The following is a 17,980-nucleotide window of genomic DNA, read 5'->3' on the forward strand; positions in this document are numbered from 1 at the left end:
CCGTGGAGCTTAATAACCATCTGCTCCATGATAGGCTTACTATAACAGCGGAGCCCTCCCGGCGTCTCAAGTCGAGACACCCATTTGCACAGGATCTCAGGCAGCAATGCAGAGATCTCAACATCAGTGCGGCAGGATGGGCGGATTATATGTGGCGCGCGGAGTGGGAGGCTAACACCTCCAAACTCCGCTACCACATCCCAGTCGCCGGCCCTGAGCCCCTCGGGATGGACTTGCCAAGGCTACCCTGAGTGAGGCTCAATCGTCTCCGGACCGGCGTCGGGCGTTTCCGCTCATCAATGCACAGATGGGGCTTGGCCCCAAATGCGTCGTGCGAGTGTGGCGCAGAGGACCAAACCGCAGACCATGTTATCCTGGATTGCCCGGTGTACCACCCACCCAACGGGATGCATGGTCTGTCGGAATTAGATGACGAGACGATGACGTGGCTTCTGGGGGGGTGTCCAGAAATATAGCCCGGGTGAGCCCCTCAACCAGGTCTCGGGGTGGTAAAAGGGTAGCCCCTCGGCCCCGAGCCTGGTGGAGTGGAGAGGAAAAACAACTACCCATACGCCAAAGAACGAAGCCAACAGGAATTTTCAGGAAAACTGTGCAGCTGTTTTCCAGTGCGTAATAAGCGGGATTATCAAATCACAGTCGCGCCACTTTTTCCCCAAAGATGCCGCGGCCTAAAAGCTATTCAGCAGCTGAAATAGCTAAATTTGTCATGTCCAAACTGTGGGACTCAGACCGACAGGTTTTTGATGAGGCAGGCGATTTACATTACTACCGTAATAGTGACTTTGAGCCGGAGGACAGTGTGACGCGAAAGACGGAGACGCAGGGGAACGGCGGTGTAGAAGATGATGGACAAGGTAAGACAATTCACTGAATAAAGAGTACAGCAATGTGCAATATTATCATACAGTAACGTTGGGTCAACGTTATAAACGTTATCCCTCTGAAGTCGGCAAGACCGGAGGCGGTTTTGGGGGAAAAAGTGAGTCTTTTAGAGACTCTCTCTTCATGTGCAAATGGCTCCAGTTCTGACGTTAGTAACAATATTACTAAAACGATCTTTTTTGCTATTTAGATGTTGGATGTATTTTGTCAACAGTACATAGCCAAGAGTTTGCTGCACAACTTAGTTTTATAACATAGTTTTAGCTAGTGTTATACTAATTCTAATTATTTACACATCAAACAGTGCACAGTGCTAAGCGTCGAAGACGAATTAGGCGCGGCACTGTGAATGAAGCGGGAACATCAGGACCCCCTCGTCGGATGCAAGTCAGTGACTCGTCACATTCCCTTGCTAGAGGTAAGACACAGATCTCTACCAGCTGGTGCGGGCGAGAATATAGCTTTAGTTAGTGTTATACTAATTCTAATTATTTACACATCAAACAGTGCACAGTGCTAAGCCTTCAAGCCCCCCCCCCTGTCGGATTCAGATTCAGACCCGGGTTCAGACCTAGATTGGACCCGAAGTGCAAGGTCACGTTCCCCTGTCCAAGGTAACACACATCAGATCATTTTATTGTATTTATATTTCTACCAGCTACATTGTCTTATTAACTGTTTTATCTATTTACCTGTTATATTTGCTTTTATTCATTGTAATTTGTATTTTCTTACTATGCTCCTCTTGCTGTATTTTTAAATAATACATGTAAAGCACTTTGAATTGCCCCTGTTGTATGAAATGTGCTATACAAATAAACTTGCCTTGCCTTACAGGCAAGTTTACATGATTATTTTCAATGCGTCACATGTATAAAAATAAACACATTCTTTTATCTTCTCAAAATATCCATTACTACTGATCCTGTTCATAATGAATATTAGAAAATTAACATAACATGTAGGACTAAATGGCTCCTACAATGAGATTCATTATGTGTATTATAGTTTTATAGTGTCAAATGGGTCAAACTCTTGGGGGTCAAAATAAACAGTTTTTCCACAAAAACACGTTTTCTCAGTTTTTTGTCCGAAAAGTAGTTTTTTAATGAAAATGACCAACATTGAAGTGTTCACTGAACATGCTAGGAAGAAGATAGAATCAAACTTGTTTTTTTGTGTGCAAGAAGAAGGTCTCTTCTTTCTTCTGATGTATTCAGATGAGTCAAAATGATCAAAAAGGCTGGCGCTGGCTGGCAACTTTTTCAGAAAACTCTGGTGGTGAAAGAGTTAACAAACAATGCTTAAACTTTTGTGATTCAGCGATCACAACTTTATCGCAGGGAGGGGTTGAAGGAGAGAGTAGAATGTGTAATTTATGAATGACTTCACTTTCGTGAATTGAATACCTATTGTTGCGCTTTCTCCTTGTGTGGAATGCGCCTTTTGAATAGAATGCGCTTCGCGCCTTCAATGCGCATGCGTGTTCGTGTGTAGGACGCGCTGTAAGCGCTATAAATGTTTAAGAACAGTATCTTTAAACTATTAAAATACCCCGATGATCAATCCACTTTATCTTTATAAATACTACAATCTATGTGTACCCTTTTCTCTTTATCTGTACGAGACGAGAAGTGAAACAATCACATGCAGTTTCCCTTCTTACAGGAGCGTGTCTGTATGTTTGAATGAATGCGTGTATGTGTGTACGAGTGCGGACGCGCGTGTGTGTGTGAACGCGCGTGTATTTGAAAATGAACTGAGAGGAGAGAAAAGAGGCCAGAAGGCAGAGGGGGGGGGACATTTAACAAGCCTTTGTCTTACCTTTTGAAGAAAAACCACGGCCTTTTGGACTGCCTTAAATCTATTTTTTCAACACGACATTGCTTTTCATAGCGTTATATTCACAACACAGCAATTTCAAGATTATCTTTCAATGTAGTTAAACAACTAGTTGCCAAATTAAATGTCATTCAAATTGTATTTAATACATTCACCTTTTCCTCTTTTCCTAAAGAGGGATCAATGAATTCTTAGGCGCGTGTGTGTTCGAGCGTGCGTGTTTTTGCTCCGCACACAAAGGACAATGGACAATGGATTTAAGCCCTGTTTGTCCTGCGTTAAGCCCTGTTTGTCCTGTTGCGTTTCCCGTAGTTGTCTTTCCGGGTTCAGAGCACGCTGGCGTCCGCGTTGGGACTGCCGCTTCTGTTCCCGGTCCTGTCTCCTGTCTTTTTGTATCCTGTCTTTTTGTATCCTGTCCTGTCTCTTTTTGTATCCTGTCTTTTTGTATCCTGTCTTATCCTTTTTGTATCCTGTCCCGCCGACCTCCGCTGCCTTCCACCCCGCCATCTCCTGCCTCTCACCGCCTTCACTACCGGACTGCAATACTCACCGCCTTCACTACCGGACTGCAGTACTCACCGCCTTCATTACCGGACTGCAGTACTCACCGCCTTCACTACCGGACTGCAGTACTCACCGCCTCACCGTTCCTGTCCCCCGGCTCTGTGTTGCCGACCGACCCGCTGCGCGCCGCTCTCAGACATCGCTGGCCCGGCCGTGCTGTGCTACTACCCTCGTCCCGGGAGGTAGCCACCGCTCCCTCCCCGGTTCGGGGGTGTCGGTCCTTCCCAGCCTTCACTCACTGCTGCGCGATTTGGTCGCTGGCATGGCACGGCTAGGCTGGCCGGCCGCGCGGGTTCGGTCCCAGGCTGGCAATACCGACGACAACGGCAACGGCGGCACCGCCTGTCGTTTTGCCCTGGACTCCCGGCCATCCCACCTGCCCCCACCTCCCCCTGCCCTTCTCTCGTCTCACCTACACTCTGCCGCCGCCACATCCATCGAGGCTCCCAGCAACACCAACACCGGACTCTATACCACCCCCCCCCCTCCCCGTTCGCTGACTCTGTGTTCCATGTTACTCGTTGTTGTTACTTGTTGTTTTTGTGTCTCCCATATATGTGTATCCTATATTGTCAGCGTCTTTGAGCCTTGGAAAAGCGCTATATAAATTTAATTAATTATTATTATTAATTATTATTTAAGACCCACGTTGTAGGCCAGACACAGTTTATCAAATTCTCTTATTTACAAATAGGACTTCATAGTCCAGTTACACTTTATCAAAATAGGAATTCATATTCCATAAACACTATGAAGAGACGGACGGATGGAGTTGGGTAGCAGACAATCACTGGTTATTGATTTCTCCTGGGTCGGCTTGCCATCTGTTGTAGAATATCTTGTTGGATATGGACCACGAAAACAGTTCTGAGTTTAACACTATTTATTTAAACAAAGTACACATGTTACAGAATACGGCTGCAGCTGGAGGTGCTGAGATGAGAGCGCTGGGGTGATCAAGAGAAGAGAGAGAGAGAGAGAGAGAGAGAGAGAGAGAGAGAGAGAGAGAGAGAGAGAGAGAGAGAGAGAGAGAGAGAGAGAGAGAGAGAGAGAGAGAGAGAGAGAGAGAGAGATGCATGGTGATCAGAGAGAAGAGAGAGTGTCCCCCTCGGGCCCACTCCCTTATTTATAAACAATGATATGTAAATACAGTTGCAAACAATAGCCTATCACCTTTACTGAAGTTGGTGACCTGAGTGTGAAAATGGGGCAGTCACCTGTGATGTCACTCTGGCCTAAAGTCAGGGGGCAGGTCACAGATCATAGGAGCCATTATAATACAGTCACTTCAGGTTCCATTTTGTCTTAACCATTTGGCTTTCCAACAAACAGCCATAAATACCTTAACCTAGCCCCCACAGTCAGGAGGCATTCCTTCATAGCATATATACAGTCCATGCATGTGTGTGTTTAAGTAAAATATACTACAAAGGCTACATGACGTTGATCCACCAGACCTTTGGGGCGGAAATGTCTAGGAACAAGACTACGTTTTAAGTCCATTTGAAGTTGATTCCAGTCAGTAGCAACGCAGAGTTGGAATGGGAGTCTGAGATGAAGTGTGAAGCAGGGACAGACAGGGCGATATAGTAGTTATAATGTCTATAAAGAAATCACACATGGTAATTACACAGTTATAACCTAAGAATTAGTTGTAACCATTATATCAATCACCACAAGTCAATACTGCTACAAGGTGCTGTATCTAACGTTTGTTTGGTTTTATGACCACCTAGAATAAAGCTTCAAACAGGACTGACTTATCTTTCTTTATTTGTGCTGTTTCTTTCAGGCTAAGTGTCAGATCCATGTCAGCTTGAAATGAAAGGAGGGAGCGTGCTCTGAAGGAAGACGTCACAACCGGTGGATATGATGTCAAATAGAGAGAGTCCAGGGGAGGCGGGTGGAGGTAGAAATCGGAGGACGGGCTCATTGTGATGCATGGAATGGAATGAGTAATGGTATGGAACACACGTGTTTGATACCATTCCTCATTCCATTTCATGCGTCACAGTGAGCCTGTTCTCCAATGTCTACCTCAACCAGCCTCTACTGGTACAGAGATGGTCTACCTCAACCAGCCTCTACTGGTACAGAGATGGTCTACCTCAACCAGCCTCTACTGGTACAGAAATGGCCTTGAGAGAGGCTTTGGGTTTGAAGCTTTGGGTTGATCAAGTTCGTAATACTTAATACTACTTAGTACCAGGACTAGTAACACCTGGGCCCCATTCCACTAAAGATGGATCAGTATAGCGGCGATATAAATAAATGCGGCGCTCAGGCAACTCGAGATTGGAATTCAAGCCTCAGGTGATTCCTCGAACGAGGATCAGCCTTGTGTCATCAGTGTTCACAGAAGACAGGCTTACAAATCTTCGATATGGGTGCGTGCACGCAGACATAAAAAGCCCTGAAGTGTCGATCTGTCGAAATGAAGATACTCCACTCTGCAGGGGTACTACATTTGCGCAGCATTCTGAATTATTTATTTTTATGAAGACGGAAAAATAAGATGTAAAATAGTGCAATACTGCCGCAATTAACAAGGCGAGGGAAATGGTTTGGCAAGAAATTGCTGACCGATTAAATGCGTAGGTCATACTAGCCCCAGTTATTGGCCCAGGGCCTGGAGGTTCTGGAGGCGGTGGCGGCTGCCCAGCAGCATGTCCACCTGGGGCGGAGGCCCGGGATCGCCACCCTCAACCTGGAGGACTTCTTCTACATTAGTCCGGGCTTCACACAGGTCATCAACAAGTGGGTGTGGGTGTGGGTGTGTGCGTGTGTGTGTGTGTGTGTGTGTGTGTTTGAGTGGCTCCTACATACTCTTGTTTATTAGCTACTCTTTTTTGACTTGTGTGTGTGCAACTGTGCATATGTGCCTGGCCTGCAAACACACACATACTTGTTGCGGTCTTTAAAACGCACCTTGATTTGATGTTGCCCAGGTTCCGGGGCCTCTCCACCCTCACCCTCAGCTACACCTGCCTGTGCAACCAGCTGCTCGCCGCCCTGGCCGTGGCGTGCCGTAGCCTCTGCGGAGGCGGCTCCCTCCGCTCCTTCATCTTGCGCTGCCACATCCACGAGCCGCATGTCCAGGTGATCTGGGGCGACTCCTGGTCTCACCTGCCCGGACATGCAGGTCCAGATCTCTGTGGAGCGGATCCTGAACCTGGACCGTCTGGGTCAGATCTTGCTGAGAGAGATCCCTCTGAGGTCACTCAGTCTCACCAGCTACTTCAGTGAACAGAACTGGAGCGCTAAGCCAGCGCTGAGCAGCTTGGTGCCCTGGTACAGCAACTGTCTACAGGTAAGGGAGGGCTCCATAGAAATAGAACGAGTAGAATACTCATAATGATAATACTGCTAGACTTTGTTAGACTCTGATTGCTGCTTTTATGACATGGTTTTATGTATTTGTTTTGCTTTTGTTGTTGTTGTTTATTTCTTTTTTTTAAAGCGCTTTATAAATGTAATCAATTATAAGCATTATTAATATTCTTAGAATGGACATGGTACCTCAGACTGACACCTTGTCAATTGTTATACATAATTGCTAGGGTAACCATTATTGCTGCTGGTGCAGAACACAGAGAGAAGTTAATTCAGAGGCGAGACTAACAGCAAGCATCATTTTACTGGACATTCCGATGTCAGTTGAGTTGAGTTGGTTGTTATTAATGCTGTGAGATAAAACCTCCAAATGATGACCACAAGATGGCCGCCACTACACCCACCATGGAATGTTGATTTGAATGAGGATGTTTCTTGAATGAATGAATGATTGGTCTTTATTGTCATTGCTATAGTACAGGTACCAAACAACGACATTTGGGAGGGGTGGCTCCCCTGGTGCTAGGAAAGAGAAAAAAAAACAAAAAAAACAAGAAGGGAAAGGAGCTAGTTTACATAAATAAAGGCTATGTACACTATCCACTATACTATACTGTACAGATAAAACGACTAGGGTTGTCATATTGCACATAGTGTTATTGCACATTCATTTAAAGTGTCGCAGTTTGCAGGCTTGAAATGTACACATTTGTGCCTCAGCACTACACCTGATTTTTTCAATCCAGCAGCTGCCATCAATCCGTCCAGACTGTCCAGGGCCCAGAACCTAGGTCTTTGCTGTGTTCAGGGCCTGGATGGCCCTGGGGTAGAAGCTGAGCGTCAGTCTGTTTGTCCTTGCGGCCATGGTCCTGTACCGCCTTTTCGAGGGCAGCCGGGCAAAGTGTTGTACTATAATATAGTACCTCACATATTAAGCATATTATGGTATGCTCTGCTCTGTCAATACACAGTAGCAGTCAGCAGTGGAGTGTTGATAATGCTATAGGGGTGTTATTGAATGTGGAATGAGGTGTTTCATACCATTCCTCATTTTGTTCCATGCATTACAATGAGCCCGATTTCTACCTCCACTAGCCTCCCCTGATGTCCCTTTCCTGTTCAGGCTCCTAGGGGTCCTAGAAATATATTTAATGTAGTGGTGTCATTGTTGTGGTTGTTATACCTCCCTTCAGAAGCTGACCCTGGACCTGAACAACAGCCACGAGTCGGTGGACGAGGAGCTGCTGGCGCTGGTTCTGATGTGCTCCAGGCTGGTCTACCTCAAGGTCTGGGCCTACCTGGACATCAGCTTCCTGGACCAGCTGCTGCAGAAACGCCTGGACAAGAAGACCATACTCAGAACCATCAAGGTGGGTCAGACCGCAGCTTGACCTGGGGGGTATTCCACCAACGTCGCTAAAGGAAAATCCAGGCTTATTGTTGATGAGTCTGGCGAGACCAGGGTCAGTGGTCTAACGCCCGTCCTAAACCCAGCCAGGAATGCCATCATAAGCTGTTATAAGTTATATTCTTAATCAATAGCTATATATAATTAATCTAAAAGTCTAACATTTGTTGTACCAATCCCTGATTGCCCCTTTAATGTAAAAACAGGCAAACTCAAACGTGATCTGAATCTTCGCAGAATGCCACTGTGGGTTAAAACAACTGAGGACATTTGATGTGTTTGGAATATGTTTTATTGAGCAACGTCTGCCATGGTTTATACACTGCATGTGTATTAATGTAACCAGCCCAGGAGTCAGCTTCCTAAAGTAGTACTTTATCTCTTTTGACAATCCAGAGCCACTTCTCTCCTAGACCAGGGGCCTCATTTATAGAACAAGCTTAGATCAAATTTTGATCTTACCCGTGTCGTACGTAGAAAACCACGTCAACGTAGTGATTTATACAATTTCAACGTGAGTCAATTTGATCGTGGAAACGATCGTAGCTCGACGTCGAGTATTCAACTTGCTTACGCACATTACCTACTGGTTATGCAGAGTTATTACAGGCATGTGAGCCGCACTGCCTAGTGTAATTCATGCAAGTGGCTCGTAATAAAATTAACGATGTTGTTATCAGCCGAAAAAAATTGTTTAATTCAAGATTTAAAAGGAACTGATGTTTATGATTGTATTTCAGTCTTCCTTTATATCCCTCCGTAGCTGTCTATCTCCCCTTCAACATGCCGAGTGCGTTCCACAACGGACCTTGCCCGGCCATGCGCTAAATTATACTGGATTTTCTCCGGTGTCTGGGAGTGAGCAGCCATATAAGAATAAGACCACCTGATAAGAATAAGACCATTATATTATTACAGTATAAGCAGCACTCGAGTTGAGGGGGGATGGCATCCCCCCAGAAATAAAAACAGTCAAAATCGCCCCCCTCTTTCCATACTTAATGTCATTTTATCAATGAACGTGGTATTACTGCTATTTCAAGGTGCGAGGGGGCACGCACCCCAGTGAGCAATTTTACGTTGATTAGACGTCTAAACAACGTCTAAATGGCCCGTAGACGTCTAGGCCAAATCGAGGCTAAATATAGGCCAAATTGGAAATTTAAAAAACGTCTATGTTTAGACGTTGAAATGCCGTTGAAACATAGACGTTGTTTCCCTTTCTATGTTTCAACGGCATTTCAACGTCTAAACATAGACGTTGTTTCAATTTCCAATTTAGCCTAAATTTAGCTTAATTATAACCTAGACATTGAAACACCGGTGTTTAAACGTCTAGGCTAAAACAAAGCCTAATGGAGGTGAAATTGAAACGACTGTTTCTATAGGCATTTCAACGGCAGACTATATATAGCTGTTGAAATGCAGTTTAAACAGACGTTTCAATTTCCAATTTCACATCAATTTAGCTTTGTTATAGCCTAGACGTTTAAACACTTAGTATAAGTAGACAAATACAATTTTCATGAGTAATAAGTAAATATAAATAAGGAAATATGAATAGGAACATGTATTTATTTAGGGAAATAGTAAATACGAAATATAAATAAGGAAATAAGAATATTAAATATTAACAATGAAATAGGAACATTACATACAACATAATAGTATTTATTAACAGTTAGGGAGACAACATTTAGGTTGGGTTATTCTTTCTGTAGCCAGCACCGCCCGTTCTGCCTGGGGCCTGCTTCAGGTGATCTCCAATGCTCGCCCTTGCCTCCACCTCTGTGACCTTTTTTAGGTTCATGACAGCTTCTGTAATTAAATAAAGCAAAAGAAAAGTTATTTTCACAGAAGAATCCCATTTAAAACTTTAAAAAGCAAGAGTAAAGAGCCAGATAAATTGTGGATTGCCTACTATGTGCCAAAGAAAATGTAATATGCTTGAATGTCTGGTTCCCTGTAGCTCTTGTTCCTATAGTGAGCAAATGTTTGACACTCGCCACAAAATAATCTGTAGTATGCTACCACCCACCCTAGACCCCCGTGTATGGATAGTAGAGTTGAAGCCGTTGCTATAGACAACAAACCTTTAGTGCACACATTTTTGATCAAGTCAAGTTAGCTGATGACGGTGCAGGCCTGATCAACAACAACATGGCGGCCTACAGTACAGAGATCAAAGTTCTAAATTGGAATCGAATTCATAAGTGGAAAATTCTAATGCATTTAACCAGGTTTGATGTGTGTTGAAGATCAGATGTCTGTGAGCACTGAAGACAGCTGGTCTGCACAGCGCTTCACAGAGTACAAACCACTTAACACAAACTGATAAAACTCCATATAGCCATGTAATTACCTCATTGACAATGTTGTTACTAGTTATAGTACTATACCGGTATAGAGGTTATTAACTTACTATACGGGTATAGAGGTCTTCATGTCAAATATAAGGCTTTTGTTTTGGACGCATCCACCTACTTTAGTGATGATGCCGGAAGGTATATTTAGCCAAAAATAGCTAGCTAGTTAAAAACAAGAAGACAGAGTGGTCTTGGAAGTTATATAACTCCACAATGTTGACATATAGAAAAAGCAAACAAGCCAATGCTAAGCCGAAAGACTTGATAAATGTTGATAAAAAGAGTAGATAAATGTTAGTATAGCTGAACTAGCTAGCTCACCCTGGGAGAGGTACTGCAGCGCAGACAGGAACGGGTCAGCCTCGTTCTTTCTTCTTTCTTCCACTCGCAAACTTCTGTTACTAGTTTGACTAGAAACGGACACATTGCTCTCAGATGATGAAACCAATTCTGACCTCGACAGGTTAGACATAGTTTTCTACATAGTTCCATTAAAATCCATTAAAATAGGTATTAATATTATGACGGTAAAATCTCTGGCCAACAACATTCAAATCTTGCGCGCGACCGTTTGCTGGCTGTGCGCAGGCGCAGTGTAGTAGTTCCATGAGTGCCCGCGGGTAGGTAGACGGTCGTTGTAGTTCTCAGCCTCTTTGTTGTAGTTCAACGTCACTGCATCACTGATGTGCTATCAAATAAATCGTGTGGAATTTATCATTTGTTATGAACGGAATGCAAATGATCCGCCATTTTCACGTCCACTGTGTTTTAAATGTTTTGTAATAATGCTCATTTTAATTGAACTGCAAAAAACACAGGCCACATGTTACTGTAAGAGTTAGCTGTTAGTTATTGTACACTGGTACACTTATTATTTAAGGTCGACGTGACCTGTTATTGATTTGTGTTTGCTGCCGTTTGGTCTAGTTGTTTTGACCTGTTATAGCCTAGCGAATAAACGCTTCATGGCAAGAAGGGCTAGCTGTGTCGATTAGTGATGGGCGAAAATGAACGAACTAATCTTTTTGAACGACTCTTTTTAGTGTCCGATACGTGCCGAACAGTTTGTCAAACGTCCGAGTACTATTCCCACCGTTATTAAATCCCTCTAAACTGTCAGAATACGTCCCAGACGAGTTGATACATCCAATTGTATCGAACCTTTCGAGTTTTGATACTTTTTTGCCAGCGCCAGCCCAGCACACATATTGTTTGCACCAGAGAGAAGTTTTGTGGGGTCAGCTGTCAAACGTGCGTGTGTGGATGTATCAACTCGTCTGGGACGTATTCTGACAGTTTAGAGGGGTTTAATAACGGTTTTAATGCATTTAAGATAAGTAGAAAATGTTTAGACACAGACCGCATTTAGCTGGGTTAAAGGACAGCGATGTATAGACGCAATTTAAACCACCTCTTCTGCATGAATAACTATGCTAGACTACATGGAATCTCAGACTAAATGACGGTCTGGTACATATTTTGACAATCTACAGGCGTTTAGGGTATTAATTTAAACTCAACGTGCTGCTAGACTAAAACAGGTTTAGACACAGACCGCATTTATCTGGGTTAAAGGACAGCGACGTATAGACGCAATTTAAACCACCACTTCTGCTAGGATAACTATGCTAGACTATATGAATCTCATACTACATGACGTCTGGGACGTATTCTGACAGTTTAGAGGGGTTTAATAACGGTTTTAATGCATTTAAGATAAGTAGAAAATATAGCCGTAATATAGCTGGTTTATATGATGGCCAAGCGTAGACGCGAGGTTGAAAAGACGTCTATTGCTCACTGGGACACATGCAATGACATTTTTACCAAGTTACTGACACTGAAGTCACTGACGCTGAGGGGATGCTAAAATTGTCCTCTTATGATAAAATCCACCACCTCCCCTGATTTTCTTTTACAACTTGAGTAGAGTATAAGCATGTGCCTGGTTAGTTGTCATGATCAAACGTTACAAATGCAATTTACCGAGAAGCCACCCTACTCTACCCTCTCCCACTTCCAGACGAACGCCCTACCCTATATTATAGCACTTGTCTTAATTCAGCCGCTATAATTGAGTCGCTATCACAGGGCGTTAATACAAGCCTCATTCACCTGCTTTCATTTTACCTGCGTTGGTATTTATAGAAGGAAGCACGTACGCAACTTTAAACCATCTCAGCCCGTTTTATAAATAATGCTTACATCCGTTTAGAAAAATGTGCTTACGTGAAAGTCAAAGATGACGCTCAAGTACTTTTTTATAAATGAGGCCCCAGAGTTGTTAATTTAACCCATTTCATTGGTTTACGCACAGAAGATTGATCTGCAATTGTTACTCTCTTATTATGGTTTTGTACTACTTGTGAAACTGACCTCAGTGTGGTTCATATTAAACTGCGTAAGTGCAACAATGTGACCAGTTCACGTGGTTTATAAACTGTGTACGTGTGTTCCAGGTGAGGATCTACACCAACAACTACGACACACAGGATGAGGACGAACAGCTGGAGGACATCTATTCTCGTTACAGACAGCTCATCACCTCGGAGCTCAACTACTTTTCCATATCTTACCCCATGCTCTGAACGCACAGAAGACACTTCTGCTGCTACATAGAATCCTCCTCCACATTGCTTTTACAATCCTTCAAAAATCACTTATTGTATTAAAGTTGCTATAAATATAGCAAAATGAACGCCAGGGGCCTCATTTATAGAAAGTACTTTGGATTAAATTGGATCTTACCCGTGTCGTACGTAGAAAACCACGTCAACGTAGTGATTTATACAATTTCAACGTGAATCAATTTAACCGTGGAAACTATTGTAGCTCTACATCAGGTACGCACATTACCTACTGGTTATGCAGAGTTATTACAGGCATGTGAGCCGCACTGGCTATACTGTAATTCATGCAAGTGGCTCGTAATACAATTAACGATGTTGTTATCAGCCGAGAAAATTAGTTTAATTCAAGATTTAAAGGGAACTGATGTTTATGATTGTATTTCAGTCTTTTTTATATCCCTCCGGAGCTGTCTATCTCCCCTTCAACATGCCTAGCTTGTTCCACAACGGACCTTGCCCGGCCACGCGCTAAATTATACTGGATTTTCTCCGGTGTCTGGGAGTGAAACATTAAACATGATACTGGCAATCTAGGACTGCTACATAATAATAATAATAATAATAATAATAATAATATGTTGGACTTTTAAACTAATTATATATTGCCAGTTATTCTTGAAAAATCAAGAGTCATGTCCTGGCTCCTTTCGTTGAGTATGTTCCATCCCTGCAGTAGACCACAAGCAGCGCAGCCCCCTCTTAAAATGCTTGCCTTTGACTCAAATATGTCAACAAGATGAAACAAGAATTGTTAAGGTGGCTTTATCCAATGTTCAGATTGAAGTTCTTTAATGTTATGCAAATGAGTGCATATTTAATTAGGTAACGCCTCATTTGCGTAATTAAACATAGAAGAACTTGTAATACAAAAAATAATTGTCTTAATGTAAGTGATTAACTGGGGAAGTTTCATAGTGATATCTATTAGTTAAAAATTACCCTATTCACCTGCCATGTCTCGCCTTAGGGACCTGGAGGCTACATTTTTAATAAAAGGTCCCTAGAAGTCATCAAAACATGTTAGCCAGAGAGTGGTCACAGAATTTTGGTTTTGGACCCTACTATCTGTAAACATACTATCTGTAGACTCTTCCCTGCTTCAGACTTCCACTAAAATGGGCCAGGGTTTGTCAAAGCCTTTGTTGAGCATCTCGTTTCTTAAGTCCTGGTATATTGTGGCATTTCTTTGCTGTTTGCCATCTTGTTTAGCAGACATGTTTTCATACCCGGGTTGAGTCAATTGAGTTGAATGTTCACTACCTCAGAGTTTATTCGGCAAATCTGTTTCCATCTAACTTTTAGCGCATATGTGACAGGGTTTGATTAATAGGTCCCCATCTCTGCAATTGTGAAACCTCACAATCGAGCCAAACAAGTCTTGTTGTGAAAAAATGTGTTTTCCGGTTTTTGGCATAGGACGACAAACGAAGCGATGAAGAACCCACTCGATATCATATCCAACAGTTTTACATTCACTAAATACCTACATTTAGTTAGCAAAGTCGGGTGGGGGGTATTATTCGTATTATTGTGGCAGTGTGTGTAGCCACGCCCACTCCAGCTGTATTTAAGTAGCCATCTGGACCTGTTGACAAATTTACAAGATGGATGCGGATGCTCTAGCTAATGCTATAAACCGAATTTATGAAGCCGCTAGAAATATCGACAGTGGGCAATTAGTGAACTCCTTCATATTGGACTATACATAACGGGAACTCCGAACTCCGAATCTGACGATGACAAGGATTTCAGACATTGATCTCCACATCAGTTCACTTTCATGGGACATTCGTCTGCAGACAGACCTTCTGCTGTGTTCTTGGGTAAGTTTTAGTGAGTTACATGTGTTGTATACTAGGATTTTGTGTTGTTTACTTAGGATAGCCAAACAGTTATTTGTTGTTTTGTGAGGTAGATAGCGCCGTTGTTAGCATCAGTTATCAGACCACTGAAACTGCTCACCACAATTATGCCACCCCTCTACAAAACTAATGAGATGGTGGGAGGAAGAAATACGTTGTCAAAGATAAAACATAATGAATAAATAAATTTGTTGCAGACCTACTAAACATGCAACATACTGTACAGTATGTTTCATGCACCATTTTAGTGTGTGTGTGTGTACCAGCTAGCTAAACAAGTGTTAGCTTGTTAGCTAGATAGGTAGCTTTGTTAGAGATGTAATAGATTATAGAAAAAGTAAATGCTTTTGTAATGAACGGTAATCAGGGTTTTTCCTGCATAGAGAATTTTGAGGCGGCCTCCGTCATATTTCTAGCCGTCTCCAGCTCTTGACAAAACTCTGACAGTCATATTTTCTACGGTGGATTTCTGTCATTTCTAACTGCAATTGCGGTACTAAGCCGCATAAGTTGATGCCGAAATGTCACAAATTGGTGCATATCAATTCACCAGAATGCAAGAAATTAAGTTTTTGATGCTCGTTTAAGGACCCCCAGACAGCCCCGCTTCATGGGTCCCCCCCGATGTCAAACACCACTGGTACCACCTCCGCCTCATTTTGAGCCAGGAAAAACTGGTAATGTTATGTGGAATCAAAAAGAATGATTAATTCATTGATATGTAGATTTGCTGTAGAATAATACTGTGAATTGAAATGATTTCACTAGCCTACTTCAGTACAAGTACAGTACACTGAGTCTATGGAAAACCTACACTAGAGAAGAGTCCACACCTCTGACCTGAAATTTGTGTTACAGAATGAGGAGGTGAGAGGTTCTGAGAGATGACACCTTGATGAGAGTCACCAGCACTTCAGGTATTTGTCATTGTCATTGTATAAGCAATTCTATTTTATGAAGATAGTAGTAGGCTATTTCGTAAAAGTGGTGTTGGTAACAGTGGGCAATCATTTGAAATGTACTGTCTTCTTTTTTTATTACAGCTTTGATGCCCAGATGGGATGGGAAGGAACTACGCCGAAGTCCCACTAGATGCTTTATGGACTATAATGATAAATGCATGCACACGGACAACATTATTATTCTTTACCATTCTATTATTGTATTGCTCAATTGTATCTTGCCTAATTTTTTCCATTGCCATGAATTTTACTCTCTTGTACTTGTAATGGGATGTAATAAACTTTTGGCACACATGGCAATAAAATGATGATGAATCATGAATCTTGAATTATTATTATTATTATTATTATTTAGCTATTTAAACATGTCAGCCCTGCAATTTTGCTTCCTGAGGGTTAGCTGACAACCCCACTGACAGATGACAGGTAGGTAATGACAGGTAGTGTAATGGGGGAGTGGTTGTCTTGAGGGTGTGGTTGTCTTGAGGGAGTGATTAGGGTGGTTAACCAGCTATTGCAGTGGAGGCTGGTGACTTCCAGAATTGAGGAGGCCAATTTTTTCCCGCTTGCTCGCTTCACTCGCGATGGAATGTTCCCTGTTCTTCTTATCTCTGAAGAAATGACATTGTTGTATGTCTATGAGCCTGCCTGATAATTAACTCAACTTTATTTTTTTATTATTTATATTAAATATATTGAATAAAACTACATTTGATAAAGAAACTGTTACTTATCTTTTTTATATGCTAAACTTGATTAAATTGATGATTACATGTTGAAGCTGTAGAAGAAGAAGAATGAAAAATGTAGGCTAAACAAAATTGTTTTTTAACCACATAATTATCAAATTCCTGCCTTTTACACATGTTCACTGGGCATTTATATTATATCCAAATGTCATTTCTCAACTTAATTATCAGGCAGGCTCATAGACTTACAGCAATGTCATTTCTTCAGGCAGGCACATAGGCTAAGCTCTGCACAATGAATTCCATCAATCAGAACTTTCTGATTGTAGCTTACACTCCAAATAGTATGCCTTTGGCCAGCACAAAGACAGATAAGAAGAACAGGGAACATTCCATCGCGAGTGAAGCGAGCAAGCGGAAAAAAATTGGCCTCCTCGAAATCGACTACATTAAAAATAAAACTGTTTAATAAATCCTAAATGTTGTCTACCTATTCGATGTATAAATCGCGCCAGAATCTCGCCGACTTCCGAGGTCATTTTAAGCAAAAGTATTTGGCCAAATTAGCTATTATTTTCAGGGATAATAGCCATGGGTGTTCTAGACGTGTCCTGCAAAGGACAAGTTGACAGGTAGCCACTATGGCGAGTGTTTCTTTGACTGAAGTGACTGGCGAATTCTCAAAATGGCTTCATGTGATTGGACGAACAAAATGTCAATCTTTCAGCCCTGGACTCAATGCATGGTGAGGCCAGGCCTCCTCTGCCCATCCATTTTCAGTGATTTGGCCAATCACTATTGCCATGAAAAAAAGTTGCGCATTACATTGACTTCTATGAGAAACCACTTTCCTGGGGGAGGCCTGGCCTCCTCAATACAAATGGATAGGGATTCTGGCCTGTAGGTGCTTTACAATTGCAATATTGGGTTTTAGCCATGGACAAATTCAGATTTATGAACAAAACGGAAATAATATTAATATATAAAACATTTAAATATGTTTTTTGTTAAATAAATAAAAAATATAATTATTGCTTTTTTAAATCTCTCTCTCTTCTCTCAAATTATTGGGGAGGCCAGGCCTCCTCCACCGAGCTATTGTTCCCACCCATTACCTCTGAAAAACGTCTCTGAAGAAGTTTGAGGCTAGATATCTCAGTAGGCCTATGGTGGTTCAGGAGGTATCACCATTACACTATCCATGACTTCTTCAACTTGTTACAGATTTCAATGTATGACACATCATTTTAAAGCTTACAATCTACCCTTTCATAATCCGGAAAAAACAGAAAAAAGATTTTGCCCTAGTTGAGGACTTTTTAACCATGCCCTGTCACATTTATATGATTCGCAAAAGCTCTCATTCGAAAAAGGCAAAAACCAGCTCAAGCGAGCGTACAAACTTTTATGCGTATTAGAGG

The 17,980-nt window shown here is 42.3% G+C and overlaps 1 pseudogene across 1 annotated transcript; it reads left to right on the forward strand.

Annotated features, from left to right (window-relative positions):
- Positions 1-727: 727 nt before the first annotated feature.
- LOC308155983 (F-box only protein 39-like) lies at positions 728-16,185 on the forward strand (annotated as a pseudogene). Its single transcript, XR_013938022.1, has 8 exons — positions 728-875; positions 5,324-5,364; positions 5,924-6,066; positions 6,258-6,619; positions 7,836-8,012; positions 12,876-15,585; positions 15,767-15,825; positions 15,952-16,185. The product of XR_013938022.1 is annotated as an F-box only protein 39-like (transcript).
- The last annotated feature ends 1,795 nt before the right edge of the window (positions 16,186-17,980 follow it).

This window comes from Nansenia antarctica (genome assembly GCF_963989245.1).
Source record: "Nansenia antarctica genome assembly, chromosome: 4".
NCBI lineage: Eukaryota > Metazoa > Chordata > Actinopteri > Argentiniformes > Microstomatidae > Nansenia > Nansenia antarctica.